The following is a 17,596-nucleotide window of genomic DNA, read 5'->3' on the forward strand; positions in this document are numbered from 1 at the left end:
CGCTTCCTGTCTGTTTCTGTGCTTTGTTTTTTCTTTGTCTTTTTTTTTTTTTGCTCTCCACTTCTGGACTGCTTCGAAGGCCAGTCCAATGACGTCACCACACAGCCCATTCTGGAAAGTAATGCATGCCTGCATGACGCACAATAACAAACTATGAAGGAAATTCAACCGCCCGTCCGAATTGAAAGCCATTTTGTCACGTTTTGCAAACTAGTGTGACAGTTGAGCTTCCAACCTGTTCAGAGATGAACAAACTGGCACACGATTAATGCTTTGCGCAAGCAATTTAGCTGCTCACTTGAAAAAGTTTATTTTATTTTGTGTTAAATGTACTGAGAAATATTAATATTTTTCATTTGAGCAACCGTTTTTCACAATATTTTGGTGCAACAATTTCCTTTGAAATGTACAGTATCTTGTTCTATCTTTTTAAACTTTTGTTTATTCTTATACTATATAAGCTATTCAATTTATAACTAGCTTCAAAAAGAAGCAGTCATCTATGTTTCTTTTCATTTCATCCTTTTTCTTTCTTTCTTTTCATTCCATCCATCATTTTGTGTAGAATCGAATCAAATCAAATCATTTGGAATAAAAGTCGGAAATTAATTCTGAATTGAATCGGAGATCCAAAAATCAAAATTGAATTGTGAGACAGTCAAAGATTCCCACCCCTAGTTTGGTTTTGTTTTTAATACATAAAAATTATCCATCATCATCCATTTACTCTTTTATTCAGCCAAATTTGACAAGTTTTGACAACTTTGTCTGCCATGTTTAATTTGATCTCACATTTCACAACTTGTTGTCGACCTTGTTGCCGTGAGAGTACTTCTGAAGGATTTAGTTATGGAAAAAAAAGCTTCTTAAAAGTGCTATCTTTAGGCCCAAAATAACATCAACTCCACATTTTTTTAGTCGCAGTGACAAGTCTAAAGATACACAATCAGGTAATAATGAGCCAGAAAGTAAAACGCTAAAACAAAATGGATGATCGAGAACAGGAACAAAACAGTCTAAACAAACGAACACTAAAAGTAAAAAGTGGACTCTTCTCACAAAATGAGCCAAGTTATATCAGTAAAGGCAATATGAATAAGATGATGATGATGGATGCTACATGTAAGTTCATTATATTATTTTAATACATTTTACTGTTACATGTATCAATATCTGTTGTTTGTTCACATGTTGTAAATGCAGTTTGAACCTTAGACTTACTTTGTCCTTTTTACTGCGCATGTTTTGGAACTCCAAACATTTCTGTTGAGACCCATAGCTTTTTAGTTTTGCGAGTCGTGGCGATCCAACAATTTCCAGGGGTAAAATGAGCACTGTGTGCTGTACTTACTGTATCTTTAGCAATCATTTCAAATTCTGCGTGTGTAATTGGCTGCAGTTTCCTTCATATTCTCCTAACTTCTCAGCATTGTTTTCTTGTGGGAAGCAGAATTGTAGATTCAGGAGAGAAAGTGGAGTCACTTCTGTTCCAGTACCATTGGCGGTTCTGTAGAGAATGACTCCCTGGGCCAAAAGACACATTGTCTCCCCCAGAACTTCAAGAAGCAATTTACTATAGTGGAGGGCTTTAAGATGTTTGCTTCCTTTTAAATCCATGGATAGGAAGATTTGAAGCCAAGGAAGATATGAAGCCAATGTTCTCTCTAACAATGTGATGGTACATTTGGTATAGACTGTCAATATGCTCATAGACATTCCCAGTTATGTTAGTGTGTGATAGAATATGCATGTGCACTTATTGTAATAACAATAGTGAACATTTCCGATTATTTAAACGTAATATATTGAAAAATTGTCAGTTGAGTTTTTCAACATTTGTGTTTGTCTTTTTTTTAATGTGTGTCAAGTAGTAAACAGTAATGGGAAGTGTTCACTGTTCTATCTGCTTTAAGCACAACAAAAGTCCAGAGAGTGACTGTAGAGCGGTCATCATACCCTCATATTAAACTATATCATCAACACATGTGAACTCTGGTGAATGATGGTAATCCAAAAAGGACTCTATTTGTAGACAGCACAGAGAAGCTCAAGGATAAAGGCTGATGTTTTTTGAATCTTGTACCAACGTACGCCTCACTGCATTTGTTTGGGAATTGAGATCCCCCTGACCATGCTCAACATTCTGCTATACCGAGAGTGTTTCTTAAGAAATGGGCCTGTCAATTCGGAGGCTGGATGTAGACCTTACACCTGCTGGAATTACATCTGAGAATTAGAGGAGACAGTATAATGTAATCTTGATGAATTTAATGGAGGTGCAGGCAGACAGATTCTTAGCTGCGCTGACATGGGTAGTGGATTTCATTGTAGTTAATTCATAAAAATGACAAACACGTGCATCAAATTGTCTGAAGTGGTGCAGAAATCAATTCATTGAACACACGACTATTATTTGATTTGATTTACAGTATCTTTAAAGTTTATTATGTCCCCCTGGCTGCAGCACAAATATGGAAAGCAGGAGGCATTTGCATGTCTTCCTGGCCAACTTAATATCAATCTGCCTCTAGAAGTCTGCTTGCAGGACCTTCTAAATGCATTTCCTGTGCCTCGACCTGCCAAAGGACTCAAGTAAATCAGCGTCGTCTTCTACCATTTTAAGAACTATGTTGCACTTCTCACGTACCACATTGAAAGGGCATGGAAGGAGTCACTTTGGTTGGTAGCAAAACATGGTGGCTGTGTTCACATGCACATTGTCACGAATTGTCCTTAACAAAAGTGTGTGAAAACACCCAAACTTATTTGTGCCTGTCATATGGGGGAGAATTTGAATATTTTGTAAATTTTTTTAGTTTTTTTTTATTTTGAAAAGTGGGGGCGCTACTTAGTGGGTTTTGCTTTTTGTGGGGGGATTCCGGTCCCCATTAATCACGAAAAATGAGGGATCATTGTACTTTCAGCACAACAATACTTTAACACTAATATTTTTGGTTTAGTGGCATCTGAAACATCTCAACAGTCCTTTCCAAACATAAAACATAAACAAAAACATTCCAAATGCCTTTATGTGGCAAAATGATCATTTATATACATATTTGGATGGATGGTATGATGGACGATATGGATTTCGGCTCATTCATATAGGAGGGCACTCATCTGAGAAATTTGAATCGGCTTCACTGAATTCGCCATCAAGATTTGTTGTTAGAGGACGCCGAATGTCTTAAACTATAGTGCAAACCATGATCTGGATATGCTGGAGCTGGCAGTGGCTGTCAATGACGTAGACACACGTCTGTTGTGTCTATTGCAAATTCACCAGAATGTCCTCAGAATCCACTTCTTTGTCTTTGTATTCATCATTTGATGAGACATGCTATTTCTGATTGTAAGCTAATTTAAAACTATTGAATTCTTTGCCATTCTCTTTCTTCCACTCCGCTACTGCGGTCAAACCGGCTTTCACTCAAAAATTCAAAGTCAAGTTAGTTGCCACTAATTTCTTTCATTCTAGGGCCTAGAATCTAGGCCATCAACACGTCACCTTAAAAATAAAAACCCTACATGGAAATCTTCCAACCCTTACATCTTCGGTTTGAAAATGAATACTAAATGAACTGTATGTTATACTTCAAACAGTCCATTTATGAGAACAATTAGGAAGGTTAGTTTAAACTGTGAGGTGAATTAAAAAAAATATATATTTAAATCAGCACACTGCAAAAATACATTATTATCGTTTTGTTGTTGTTATTTTAAAGAATCCCATTCATAATAACCATGGATCAACAGCCTGAAAAGATAACTTGGCTCCCCCTTCCCCTAAGTTCACCACTTGTGTTTGGGGCCATCGAGTTTGGGTGCCAAATGAGCAGGGCAACCTCTGAAAACGGGGACCTTGGTATAACTGCAGCCTGATAGAGGTGGCAGCCGCAAGAAAAACTAACAACTCTCTTCTCTATAATTTGGTAATTTTCATAATTTTTCATGTACTATTAATACATTTAAACACACATTTTGTCACTCTGACAATGTCCAGTCAGAACATTTCAGCCTCCAGCTCAGGCTGCTCCTTTACCAGAGAGGTGACATTCTTTGTTCCTAGAGCTAGCTTTGGGAACAGGGGATTGGACAAAAGCCTCTTTGTCATACATGTGCGTTTAGCTAATACTCGAAGCAGGTCTAAGCAGTCTCCATGGATTGATGTTAATTATTGCTTGTCATCTCCATAGTCTATCAATCTTTTTCTTTTTGACCTCTATGTCACACAAATATTTTTTTTTTCTTGGCGTCTAAACTGGAGTTTGATGTGTGATTGAAACCGGATTCTTGTTTACTTGAGTTTCCATTCAGATTGGGGAAAGTTTGTAGCTTGGCTAGCTAAATCACTTCACCTGGTAGCCATATCTGCAGGTTCTAAACTAAGCAGCCGCTGGCCGCCACTCAGCCTCCCAGCCGCTACAAGACACATTACTGTATTTTGACAATGCATACTCTCCTGTACCCGTTTTTTTTTTTTTTTTTGTAGTTAAAAAAGGGAAAAATATAGTTGAAAAAGCATATTTGTTTTTCAAACTTGGAAGCGATTTAGATTTAATTAGTGAATTCACTGGTATTGGAATCATGCTGGAGCACTACAGTGCAATTGCATCTCCCTCCCTTTTTGCTACTTTAATGTGTGGAGTGCTTTTTCATTTTGCATGAATCACACAACATGTCATTAACTATGAATCAGGGAGCCGCATTGCGGAGCTAAAACATGTACTGAATGGCATTAATTTAAGATGACTTGTGATACAAACGTAATGGCCTTGGAGAGCATTCACTTTATGTAAGTTTAACGTGCAAATAATTCAACAAAATTTGCGTGCTTGTCTGTAATGAAAATAACAGAGGTGGGCATTTTACATTTTTTTGTTGGTGCGCCTTTTACATTTATTGCTGGTCCATCGTTTACAGTCTGTCATTACTATGGAGACGTGGACCCAATTCCATCTTGGTTAACTTTTTTCTAAAAATTTAATTATCTTGCTCTTCTTCACTTATTTAATTGATTGAATGTTTCTTTCTCCTTGACTTAAATTTTAAAGTCAATACTATAGAAATCTTTTGCTTGACTATACAACAATTATCATTAAGTTGAATTTTAACAAATGTTAAATGTTCAGTGGGTGAGCTGTCCCTGATTGTGTTAGCCAGGTGCATAGGCCTTGGAAAATACACTGATGACACATTTATATAAATGCAATTAGTGAGGCTATATGTGCACAGGTTAGGTTTCAGGCTATTTACCAATTTATTGGCACTGTCAGCAAAATGTCCAGTGACACCTAAAAAAACAAACAAAAAACAAGTCAATCAAAGCCTGAGAGTCACCGGTTGTGATTAACTGGAAAAATAAAAGCATTAAGTATACTTATTGGTTGAAAGCCTCTGTCAAACCTGTGTTTTGTCTTTTTTTTTAAACAACTTGTTTTGTTTTGTTTTTTTGTTTTTGTTTTTGTTTTGTTTTGTTTTTGTTTCCACAAGTATATTTTTGTTTACAAATTTGCATATGTTCTGAAACACTTATTTCAAGAGCATAACAAAGCAGACCGCTTTATAAAGGCACACATGATGTAGTCAGTCTCGTCATCTTGTGTATTTGATGAAAAACCTTTGGCGACCCAAAAGTATTACTTGTTCGGCTGTGTTGCACTAAAAATGTAAGCTCCATTCAGAGACGAAGCCGGAAATCTATTTAGGTTTTCACTCTCTCCAGTAAATTGTTTAAAAAAAACAAAAAAACCCTCCAGCAACCTATATTTTTGCTTTCTGTACAAACGTACAAGACTGTTTTATTTCAAATATTTTTGCAATCAAATAAAAGAAAAAAAAAATCAAGTTGACATCACACCTCTCACACAGACAGTAGCTCACTTTAGGTGTGTTCTCTGCATTCACGTGCTATACCTTGTAGATAATCTGCCTTTTGCAGTGACAGCGTACACAGACCAACAGTCAAATTGATACTTGGTGACTGGGAACATCACAGGTGAAGAGTTGACAAAATGTTTTGAAAAAAATAGCAAATATTGATCTTGTGAAAAGCTCCCATTTGGAATTGTTTTGTTCCTTTTCTTTCTGCTTTTGTTTAACTACCACAGGCCAAATCATAACAGTGTTAATAACAGGACTGCTCCTAATACACATTTCAGTTTCAAGTAATTTGGGGATTTGTCTTCTTAGATTTCAGTCCAAGCAGGTTTCTTTCTATCCAGTTGTTCCATATCCATCCCACCCGACCCCCACGACCTTGTCCATTGCTATTGCACTGTTCATTATCACTGCACTCCACAAGAGAGAAGAGGATGCAGAGAAACTGAGGTGGGGGGAGTTTGATGAGGCAGAGAAGTGGAAGATGGAAAAGGTGACAGAGTAAAAGATAGGAGAGAGAGCAGGAGAGAAAGAGGTACAGAGAGTTTCTGCTATCTGCTGAAATATTCATGTTGGTGCCAGCAGCTTTTCCATTCCCCACTCAGCGGGGGGCTTGTGTTTGATACATCTCTCTCTCTCTCTCTCTCTCTCTCTCTCTCTCTCTCTCTCTCTCTCTCTCTCAACAACCCCCCCCCCCCCCACACACACACACACACACACACACCACCACCTCCACCACCACACTCCCCAATCTCTCTTAACAAGTAAGGTTAGTAGACTGCAAATACTCATCTAGTGATAGAGGGCTCTTTTTCTCTAGCACTAGCCTGTCAGAGCAGGATTTAATATTTTCCTACATTCAAAGAAACTACAGTAATCTTACAGTAGCATATAAACTATTATACAAACAAATATTTTATTTTCAATATCAATTTCCAGCAGCTCACTATTTGAAGTTAAATTAATGGACATAAATCATGTAAATAGCTAAAGAAAATGGCTGGCTGACTGGATGGATGAATCGATGGATCGATTTGCTATTACACCATCAAGTGAAGTTCAGTTGAGGACAATCATCCATTTTATTAATACATTTTTTTTGTACATTTCATTGCGAGAGTCGTCAGGGACCCTATCCCAGAATATTTTACAGAGCCTTAAACATTCCGTCAGCAGCTTGACGCATATGTGGTAGATGACTCGAGGATAGATTTACTTTCCCTCGTAGCTTGACATTACGTCATCTCAATTTGCATTTCGTGACTCCAACTCACAGAAAGAGATTTGTATCCACAGACAGTAGTTCACAGCAGAGTTTTGTGCAACGATGTGGTCGTGTCTAGTGAGTCTTAGTAGTCGTACAAATGAGAGTTGGATTGAAAAGACTTTGCACTTACAGGTTATAGATTTGTAGTCACTGGGAAAAAAAATCAAACACACCATTTTGAAAATGTTCAAAGCCACACATTTTTGATAGTAATTATAAGAAAAAAAAAAATCATACCCACACAGTTTTGAGTTGTATTAACATGAATACAAAAAAATAATACGCAAAGAGTTTAGACTCGTACTAACAAACTATAATTATTACGGATACGAATGGTTAAACACGATACTGTGATGTTACTCCTACATTCTCTCATCGCAAGAAGTGAACCCACCTGCGGCCACACTACGTTGCCACTTGCCAAGCTCATCTAACTTGGAATATAATACAGTGGGCCCCCATGGTATGAGATTAGTCCATTCCGCGGTTGGGCTCGTATGGTGAATTCACCGTATGACGGGCAATCCAAACCTATGTTAAATAGCTAATGCGTTCAGAAGCCCTACATACATACATACATACATTAATACATACATACAATTCTACATACATATTAAAAATTGGTCCCAAAATAGTATAGTAAGTGCTACGTATATATAATATACATGTATATCATCAGAAAACATATTCAATAAAATATATAGAAAGGATTTATTTACCTTTGAGTGGCGCTTGTTATGCCCATATTCCCTAGTAAGGTTAGCCTCGGCTAGGCTAGCTTCGTATTTCTTGATTATCTCCAGCTTAGTTTCCATACAAATCATCTTCTTATGTCTCTCTTTAACAACACTAGCAATCATGGGACCCATGGCTAACCCTTTCAAGTTTGAATTAAGCAGTAAAATGCATTATAAATGTAAATATAAATTTGTAACCACTCATGATAGAACAAAGCTTTACCGTTCCGCTATTTTGAAACGAGTGAGGCCGACCAATAGCAGACCACCATCTCCGTGAGGAGACGCCGACCAATAGCAGACCAGCATTGTAGTGATGTGTTGCATGGAGGCCTTGACAGAAAATAAGTGCAAGTACCTAAAAACGCCTGCGGATGGAAACAAAAAAACACAAATACAGCTACATACAGCTGCATTTGCATACAGCTAAGCTAAGCTGTATTTGTAGGGTCATGACAGTTGTTTTGTCGCAAAATCGGGAAAATACCATAAAGGGGGACGAAAAAAACACATTTTACAGCAAGATGAAAAAAAACGTAAGCCAGAGTCGTTGTAATACAGGGTCCACTGTATTACGATCTTGATGTTTTCATGCCACTTTCTGTCTCTGCAGTGACATATACAAATAAAGGTGGTAAACGCTCAAACGGACCATTTCATGTTAGAATGCAATCATACTTTTTCTAATTTAAGGCATATCACCGTCCAACGACTGTTGCTAAGTGCTTCATTTGCTTTATGATGTTGGCACAACCATGAAACAAAAAGCCTGTAAAAAAAAAAAAAAAAAACTCAGAATGTCACGATACTGAAATAATATACCCTGAATGGTTGATGCAGACAAATGAATTTTGTTTCCCCAGCGTTTTGCCGATAAAAAAAAAAATGTTTTCGGTGAAAAAAATGTGAGTAGTTGTAAGTAATGGTGGCAATGTAAGATGGCTGCCCTGTAGCTTCAGTCATGAGTGGCCAATTTGTAGACTCAACAACAGTAAAATATCTACCTGCACATGCAAGGCATGAAGTCATCATGTTTTAAATTATTACGCTTGTTTTCATATTATTTTATTTATTGTCCCCACACAGTTGAGAGAGTTCTGAATCTACCTGAGAAACTTAGCCGGTCCGTCGCTGTCAGTCTGCCCCAGGGCACCTGTGGCTACACAAAGTAGTTTACCACCGCTGGTGTGTGAAGCGTCTTTGAGTGTCATGAAAAGTGCTGTAAAAAAAACATCTATGTAGTATTATTACCTGGAATATGCACTGTTAGAATAATTTTATATAGCGAATGGTTTTGTAACTAGGGCCAACCCTAATGGTAAAAGAGAAAAAAAGTGTAACGAGAAGAGGTGCATGTTCCTGTCCGCTCTCCACCCTGTTTGTTGTTTATTAAATGTTTTAAATATGTGGAGAGGAAAAAAAAGATTTTTACTTGAACAGTTTTAAGTTCACAAAATTGGTACTCTAATATTTACACTGATTATTAGATATGATCATTATAATTTTGCCTTTTACATGAACTTTTCGACCAAGGAGTGAAAGACCCAATAGTCATGTATTGTGTATTGTGTGTGCGGTGTAACATGTTTTGCTCGAATTGTATTCTTACCAACAAAAAAAAAAAATCTGAGCGAGTGCATGTAATGGGAAAGAAAAAAAGCGGGGAATCAGTAATGCTTTGGGGGTTCATTTCACAGCGTTGCCACGACAATTTAAGGTTAACACAAAACGAGAATGACGTACACGGAAGAAGTACGTTTTCCAATCGCAAAATGTTTAACAAGGGAACGAATCAGTGTTTTCTTCCACGTCCTTTTGTCTAGTTCCTGTATAATTTCCCGCTGCCCCCTGGTGGTCCCTGCTGCATCAACCTCTATTGCATGCCAACTAAAAATGACACTCCATTCAATTCCAATTATTTGTCAAAGCGTTTTTTTGTTTTTTTTGTTGTTTTTTTTTAGTATTGTACCTTTACTGATTTTTCTAAATACTGTACTTCCAGAATATTACTCAAAACGTCAATTAAATTGAATTTCTCGTTTCTCCCCTACGTTCGCTACCTAGCGGTCTTTGCAAGGCCCCTCCACAGAACCTTCTGTGCAGCCAGGGTGCCCCCTAGTGACTCTGCTGTAGTGACACAACCGCTTGAAGAGGGGTCTGAGAGCATGCTGCACTGTGGCAACATAAGATATCTCGGAAGTGGACACGCGGATGGTTTGAGTTTCAACATTGTTTTTTCACAAGGTGCTTTTGCATGCGTTTATCTGCGGATTTTTCGGTGGGCGTAGTTTTTGACGGAATCCCAACAGAGGACTACATTCTTCATTGTGTTAAAAAACATTAAAAAGACTTTCATTGACACTATTTCAGTTATATAAAATTATTTTATGGACCACCACCCCAAACCTATCAAGCAGTAGCAGGTTGCTAACTTAAATGTTTGCAGTCTGAACTTCTGGAACAATAATAAATAATGAGAAAATACTATCAATATATTGTTTGTGACGTTCTATTCAAAATGCCATGCTCTGATCTGATGTGTCCCAGATTGCAAAGAACCAGCTGGGAAGTAGCCGGGGTTTTTCCATCAGAGACAAATTCAAAGTGTCATTTCTGTGTTCTCCATTTTTAAAATACAAATAAACGCACCTGGGAAGGAGGAGTAGAATGACAAAAAGGGTTCCACTATGGGAGCCAAGACGTCAGCTGCACTGTTGTCTGAGGAGCACTCATAACTGGTGACACTGAGCCTTTCCTGAACAATCAGTTAACTGACGCATTGCTCACTAGCACTCATTGCCAACTTTTTGTTATAGTATGGTTTCTGGAGGAGGAAAACATGTCAGAAACATTCTTAACTTTTTCCAATGTTGTAAAAATGTTTAGAATAAATATTTCATTTCAACATTTCTGTTAACGAAGAATTACGTACGCCTGCGACACGCGTTTCTATTAGCAGGGTGGGACGCTAGGCAAGTGGCCATGGTAAACAAACCGGCAGCCATGAGCCATGGACACCAAAGGGAAAAAGAGAAAAAAAAAACTGAGGAGAACAGAGGATTCAACATTTCTTGGACCTGAAGGAATGTAGTTTCAAGTAGGTTGATTGGCAAGAAAAATTCAGAGTAGCAACTTTCTGTGGAGCCGGCCCGGGAGGTAAACACCTGGTGCGATCATTTGTCTTTGTGATGCAGTCAGTAAAACAGGGACTTACTGGCGGCAATAACAAAAGAGGGGTGCCACAAAAGATAGGAGTGGGGGTAAAGTCCTCCAGAATGCATTGTTTGATGATCGACCTCGAATACACAGAGGTGATTGGCGTCCACAGGTCTGGGACGGTGGGGACACACACACGCACACACGCACACACTCACGCACACGCACACACACACACACACGCACACACACACACACACACACACCTACGGGCGCAAACAATAAAATACTGAAATATCATACCGTATGAGAGAGGAGTTAAAAGATCGGATGAATGTAACAATAAAAGTCAGGGCTATATAATGGTGCAAAAAAGAACGTTCTAATGTGTATTTGAGTATGTCAAAAGCGTCTACACAGTTGCTGAAATGTCTGGATTGGAATCCTCCAACCGAAAAGGGGCAGCAGAGGACAGGAAACAACCCAAGATGATGACATGGACCTGTGACAACCCCTATTCGGTGGACCGGCAAATATAAAAAAGGGCGGCGGATGAGGAACCGGCATCATTCTCACCATGACACGGAAATGATCCAGAGATTTCTGTTTTGGACAATTGGCTTGTAAACTGCATTAGACAATTTGGTAATAATAAATCTTCGAAGTGTTGTTGACGCGATGAACGTGTGCATGTGTGTTTATCCCGGCTCATACCCGAACGCGCAGGAATCTTTCACAAAGATATGTAAACAATATACTATTATTCAATTGGGCCCGCAATCAAAACTACGAACAAATGTGAAAGATCCAACAGAACGAATCATTTACATTCGTTGCCAATGCGGAAGGGTTGCCTGAATGTTTTCTCTGTAGCGAGAAGTTGTCAAATAACAAAAAGAGCAATGTGGAATGACATTTTCAGGGAAGGCGTTCTGCATTTGCAGCCGAGTACCCAGTTGGCGATGAGAGAAAAAGTGCAATTGAATTACTTCTGCAGAAATTAAAGGAGCGCAAAAATATATATTTGAGAAGTGGATTGCGTCTCCAAACTCCACATTGCTGAAAGTTTCATTGCAACCTGGGAGATAATAAAACGTGGCAAACCGTTCACAGATGGGGACTACATGGAGTCATTCATCAACATACACCAACACTTATTTACAGACTTCATAAACAAATCCGGGAAAATACCAAAATAAAAATAGACACGCCTCTCTCCGCCAAGACAGTGAAGGAAGGAACAATTAAAATGGCAGGCAACATCACCGATCAACAAATCAAGGACATTAATTCAGCGCCAGCATACTCAATTGTCTGTGATGTGTGATGTGATCGATATTGAACAGACTGCGCATTTATGCAGGTATGTGACTGATGTTTTATTTTTATAAATGCAAGCTGCCTTTTATTGCACTCTATTGCCCAGTTAAGGGGCAGGTTATGCACGTTCCATTTTGTTGTTTTTTCGAATACCTATGAATAAAATCTTCAAAAATCTCCTTTATTTAATTTCATCAAAGCAATGAAACATAATTCATTAATAATGTAATGAAGTTAAACTTGAGGCGGCATCGCACAACAGAGTAGTCATGTGGTGCGTCATTTTCAACAGGAAGCACTGCAGGAAAAATAAATTTTTAATCACGAAGCCTCATTATGTATTCGTAGTTAACTTAATCATTTTGATAGTAGGCTAATATAGCTATTATAGGTACATACAGCATGTGTTGCCTTCATTATAAGACTTTTAATTTTTTTGCAGCTCCAGACATATTTGTTTTTTGTTTTTTTGGTCTAATATGGCTCTTTCAACATTTTGGGTTGCCGACCCCTGTTCTAGAGTCACTTTCTATGGTCACTGTGGTCGCATGCTTGCTGGTGACTATCACAGCTGTCTTTGGGCAGTCGGTGGGGGACACCCTGAACTGGTTGGCAGTCACACGCAGCAGGGCACAGAGGAAAAAAACAACTGTTCATGCACTCAATCACACCTAAAAGACAATTTAGAGTGTCCAATGCTTGTTTTTGGAATTTGGGAGAATGACGGAGTGCTCGGAGAAAACCCACACAGGCTCATGGAGAACATGTAAACCCGACACAGGAAGATTTCATTCTACGACCAGAAACAATATAAAAAACAGTGTGCCTTTGAAAATTGACTATCTTCATGGCCCTGAAAAAGGTACAAATAGTTACTTTGGATCCAAATAACTCTAATGGATCCCAAGGGATGAAACTGAACTTCTGAGCAGTAATTGCCATAGCCAGAATGTGGATATAAGACATCCGAGTGAAAATTGCCCATTCATAGTATGTCCTCTCAATGTTATAACCTTTCCCCAAGTTTAATGATGGTGCCCGCATCAGTCTTTTTTCCAACCTGCAGTGAGGTTGACTTTCAACCAGACTCAGGTGGGATGGAGACCCTGGGTTCATGGGAACTACCAGGGGGTTCTCACTCTGCTTTTCCCCTCCTCCCATACTAGGTGAGGATCTGAAAAACAAAATCAAGTAGTTCTGCATAAGCATTTTAATAATACATACTTCCCACATGCCATGTTTATTTGTTTTTTATTTTTAACTTTAAACTCTTACTTTGCAGCTGTCTGGTTGATCAAAAACAGAGTCAGAGGGTCCATACTAGCAAAGGTGGGGGAACCTCCTGTTTTTTCCACATTTTCCTCTTTTGAAAGAATTGCTAACAGACAACATTGCTTTTAATTATGATGAACTGCAAAAAAAATGTTTAATATACAGTACAATATTTAGCTAAGTTGCGTCGCCAGGCTGTACGTAATGTGCCTGGTCCCAGAGGCGCTAGGGCATTCGCTTAAACAGTTGCGGGCCTCAGCGCAAGCGCAGATAGATATATGAGCGGCACATGTACTTACTAGACAACTGTAATAGTCAATCGAGTCATAAGATCGCCATCGCCATCTGCTGGAAATGCCTTTTGTTTGCAAAGGAGCGATTGGGTGTTTGGAGCTACACTGGATTTGCAAACTAGAATTGTTTAACCAAGGCAGCAACGAGACACCAAAGCACAGCTGGACACATGCGCTACGGTGCATTAAGGGGAAACTTATGGGGACACCCGAGGGGATATACAGTATAGTTACTATAGCTCCTCAATGCACTACGGTGATATTAAAAAACGTTTGGGAACACCCGAGGGGAAACACTGTACATCTCAGTGCCAAGAGAAAGAGAGCAGGAGGAGGTAAAAAAAAATCGGGAGATATTGATAAGTCTGATTGATTGTGACCGCCGTTTGTTTTGGTGAGTGCAAGCCTTTTGTAGCGCCTCTGCTGTCAGGCAGGGTCAGGAAAGCTACTGGGCTAGTTCTAGGTCCGCGGAGTGGCAGTGAGACATCAGAGTGTCACGTTCTGCCTGGGTTATGTTCGGCAATGGGTTTTTGTTGTAGAGTTTTTGGGTTGTTTGTTTAGCCATTTAGTTTCTATAGTTTCTTCCCCGCGTCTGCCTGCCTCATTAGTTTGATCTTGTCCACCTGCCTGTTTACCTGCCCTCCTTCTCATCCAGTCAGCTTGCCCTGCCTTTTGTCTCTCCCCCAGCTGTGTCGTGTCTTCTCGTTAAGTGTGTAGTCTATTTAAGTTCTCAGTTTGCATTTGCTTCTTGTCGGGTCATTGTTTATTTTCTGCGCTGCCTGGTCCTTGTTGTACATTTTCCGTGCTGCCCCCCCCCCCCCTTCCTTGTTGCCCCAGTAAGTTGAGTTTTGCATTTTTGGTTGTACTTTGTATTTTTGGTCCATTGCGAGCTGGTCAGTGAAAACACTTGCACCGAGGATCTGGTCCCACGATGGCTGTCCTAATGTCCTGGCGCATTTCCTTTTTGAGGATCACAACCTGGTGTTCTTATTCACCCGGTGTGTGTTTCAATATTGGTAAATGTATTTCCGGTTTTCAGAGCGCTTGCGTTTTAGTAAATGTGTTTCCTTTGTGGCATTTGCTGCGCGTTTCTGATTTGCAGCGCGTTTCCGTTTTGGTAAATGTGTTTCAATTTTGGGAAGTATTGTCCCATTTGTAGTGTGTTTTTACCATTGTTTGTGTGTTGTGCCATTTGCAGCGCGTTTGCCCCAGTCGGCCACCGTACAGTAATGCTTAAGACATCAAGTTCGATGCGGGCAATTCAGTATTCCAGTCAAGTTTTGGTTGGAATCGGTGAACTCACGAACTGACGAAAGGGCATTATTGGGATTTCTTTCCGACAATACTTGTACACTCAATTATTTGAAATTCAATTTAATCACTTTTTAGTATTAATTCTATGTGATGATACAAAAGTGAATTTAAAACCATGTTTGCATGTTCCAGGTACAATGAGTCTGATCCACCCAAGATCTAGAGCTACAGACCAGGAAATCGATGCCACAATCGAAATATGGCAACATCAAGTTACTGATGCGGATGGTGGCAAGAAGGAGATTAGCAGAAAAAAGTGCATGGAAAGCACAACAATTCGATAGGACTAATACATGCAATTCAAGAGCATGCTGTATAGTAGTTTCGACTCAATGTTCTGAAATATGGAATCTTCGTTCATGGACCAAATGCTCATAAGCTGCATTATCCTGATTCAGGGGCAATGTTGAAAAACTGTGCAGTTTTCCACTGCACACTGACAGTTAAATGGTTTGTATTCTCATGAAGTGCAATTAATTTTAAAACTATACAAAGGATCATATGAAGGTAAATTTGGTGCAAAAATACTTGTAATTGCACAAATTGGTCATGTATAACTTGTATGGAAATGTAATAAATGTTTAGTTGTAAAAAAGAACTTGTAGCTAAGGGAAACGTTTTTTTGTATTTTTAGTTAATATATTTGTACTTTTATTTAAAAAAAATAGAAATAGTTACTTGTAGCTGTAAGAACAAATTTTTCCAGAAAAATGACTAGTTCCACAACTACATATCATTTGTGCTGCAGCTACAATATTATTTGTACACATAAAAGCCATTATTTCAACTTAATTGTTAAGTCCAAGTCTCGGGGCCTAGGACACAACATGAAAAACTCCCAAGCAGCCAACAGACGGAACGAGCTGTTACATAGCAAACAAAAGATATATTTATTTACATTAAAAAAAGATTACTGAACATATGAGTAACTAACTTAGGGTGAACCAAGACCAAAACAACAAACAAACAGTCTGTAACCCCAGCAAATATATAAAGAGAACAAAAAGGGAAAAGAAATAAAACCAAACTTAAGTGAGCCTCAGCAACTAACACAATGTGGAACAAGTCAATCTACCTATGTATATATATATATTTCCAAGTCAACCTATCTATATACATATTTTTATAAATAGATATCAATGAATATAAATAGGTACATGTGCATTGAATATACAACTCTAAGGTGAAGTATTTCACATTAACGTGTTTAAGGTGCCCCTCCCCCATGGAGGAAGTGGCAACAACCACAGCCTAATTGATTCAGGGCACACCTGTTCCCTGATTGCAGTCAGTAAAACTCACCGGACAGTCAACAGCTCTGACTGCTAACACTCCAAATCTTTGACAGACAAGTTTTGGTAAGATTCTTCTGTTGTTGGTCTACTACAATGTGTTTAACCTGATCGCATATGTTTTGTTTGTTTAGAATTCTCTGAACGGACTAGAATTTTTTTTTTCACCCCCCCCCCCCCCCCCCCCCCAAGAGTCATTCTGGGAGATGACCAAAACTAACCTAACAAACGAAACAAACAAAAGACAATAGGCTTACCTCCATAACCTACATACCCCGTAGAAAAATGGTATAATAAATGGCAGTCCACCCCTACTGCTCCAACTACACAAACTATCACAAATAAATGTGTGGCCGGTTGGGAACGGAGGAGGACGAGGGATCGTCTGCAGCTGTCTCCCTGCGTCTATTATCTCGGCTCAATATATGTCAGGTGCGCACCCGACAACAGCCAATCACGGGCCCTCCTGAACCCGACCCTCCAATCCTCCCGTCGCTGTGGCACACACCTATTTGCATAGAAAATGCAAGGAAGAACATAGGGGAAAAAAACAAAGCAGGTAGGCACCTGACAGCGAACCCCATGAGCACACTCGTAACATTCATAATGTATATTTTTGTAATTCAAGTCCAAATTTCTTAATTCCAAATATGGCAAATAAAGATGTTTCTTAGTTAAAGGTTGAATTCAGGATAAGGAACCAGGCCTGAAAATTGCCTTGCCCAAAATAGGGCCAGAGTTGGACCAAGCTATGGTTATACAATTTGGCTCAGATATGGGTCTTAAGCAGCACCAGTTCCGACTGGCAACTCTAACATTTCACAGCTGCCAGATTTCCAGGCTCCTAAGCTATAAATTGACAGCTTCCCAGGAGCCACATTTTGACATTTGATGGCAATATTGGGCAAATGTTCTTGCAAAAATAAAATCCAAAAAGTGATACAACAGCTACAACAGGCCCATGAATTGGCAAAGGACAGGTTCCCCATGGCTGAAGTCAGGGTGCCCATCATCAACTTCTTGACAGTAAGAGTAGTGGACCTTATATAACTATCCTTTCGACTT

General features: G+C 39.1%; 1 protein-coding gene across 1 annotated transcript in view; it reads left to right on the forward strand.

The window, feature by feature from the left end:
- The first annotated feature begins 12,281 nt into the window (after positions 1–12,281).
- entpd3 (ectonucleoside triphosphate diphosphohydrolase 3) overlaps positions 12,282–17,596 on the forward strand; it is an 89,186-nt gene continuing 83,871 nt past the window's right edge. The window contains exon 1 of the mRNA XM_088409300.1: positions 12,282–12,403. The gene's annotated coding sequence lies outside the window, so the exon portion shown is untranslated. The remainder of the gene's footprint in view (positions 12,404–17,596) is intronic.

This window comes from Hippichthys cyanospilos, chromosome 3 (genome assembly GCF_059441005.1).
Source record: "Hippichthys cyanospilos isolate Australia breed blue-spotted pipefish chromosome 3, RoL_Hcya_1.0, whole genome shotgun sequence".
Taxonomy (NCBI): Eukaryota; Metazoa; Chordata; class Actinopteri; order Syngnathiformes; family Syngnathidae; genus Hippichthys; species Hippichthys cyanospilos.